This window comes from Cyprinus carpio, chromosome B7, assembly GCF_018340385.1.
Source record: "Cyprinus carpio isolate SPL01 chromosome B7, ASM1834038v1, whole genome shotgun sequence".
Taxonomy (NCBI): Eukaryota; Metazoa; Chordata; class Actinopteri; order Cypriniformes; family Cyprinidae; genus Cyprinus; species Cyprinus carpio.
This window is the reverse complement of record NC_056603.1, coordinates 111,583-112,585: the sequence shown is the minus strand read 5'-3', so window position 1 is coordinate 112,585 and position 1,003 is coordinate 111,583. Positions and strand designations below refer to the sequence as shown.

At 35.8% G+C, this 1,003-nt stretch overlaps 1 pseudogene; it reads right to left on the bottom strand.

The window, feature by feature from the left end:
• Positions 1 to 261: 261 nt before the first annotated feature.
• The window catches only part of LOC122137846, a 2,867-nt pseudogene continuing 2,125 nt past the window's right edge, over positions 262 to 1,003 (bottom strand).

The window sequence follows — 1,003 nt, the reverse complement described above, 5'->3', positions numbered from 1 at the left end:
GCAGGTATATGTGCCAGGCTGTTAACACACTACCTCAAAATTTAAAACTGTATATACTATATAACAGATATATATAATACCTTCTCATCATGTATACATACAAATATATAATAAATGCAAAATATATGCATTAGGTGGTTAATTAGTTTGACATATTAAAAAAAACTCTGTTTAAGAGTAAAAAGCTGAAAATGTATTCTCAGATAATAAAATATATACATTTTTTATAGGATTTGAAAGTACCTGGATTTAGACTTTAAGTGCACACTTTTAATGAGTAACTACATTTCTATTAGGTTTTGTGTGCGAGATAATGACTGAATGACTAAGTCCTTGAGTAATTACGGCTAAGGCCAGAAAAGTGTGAGTCTAAAGGAAGGGCTTTCAGCTATCATGAGAAAGCATATTTCTTACCTCAAACTTAGAAGCAATGAGCATGGCAGTGGAACCAATGAGCTGTAAAGACTCCCGCTTGGCCTGGCTCACAGCCAGATAATGATCCGTCATCTTCACAGCAAGGTACAGAGTCTCATGATTCAGCTCGAAATTCTCCTGCAGAATAAAGCGCAAGAATAAAGCCACATCAGAAGCCAACTACGTTTTACAAGACTTATCAAAACAGCACATTTGACACGAGGCCAAACACTGACACTTACCTGGACCTCCACCAGCCAGTCCACCAGAATCGCTCTCATATTACTGTTTAGATTTGGCTGATCAGCCATGTAGTCATGTAAGACAAACGTTTCCTGCAAACAAAAGAAATACAACATTCAGCTTGATGTCTGTTCCTCAGTTTGCAAGATCTTTAATGAACTCACTACTAAACCAACCTCTCTGCTCTTGAGGTAGTCAAAAATATCTTTAGCGTACTCCACTGTATGTGTAGAGTCACTGAGGTGCTCTGAATCAATGTCAAACTCAGGAGGAATCTGAAAGATTAGAAAGATAAAGTTTTTTGTGTTTATAAATCTGTATACATGAAAAAATAATATATATATAT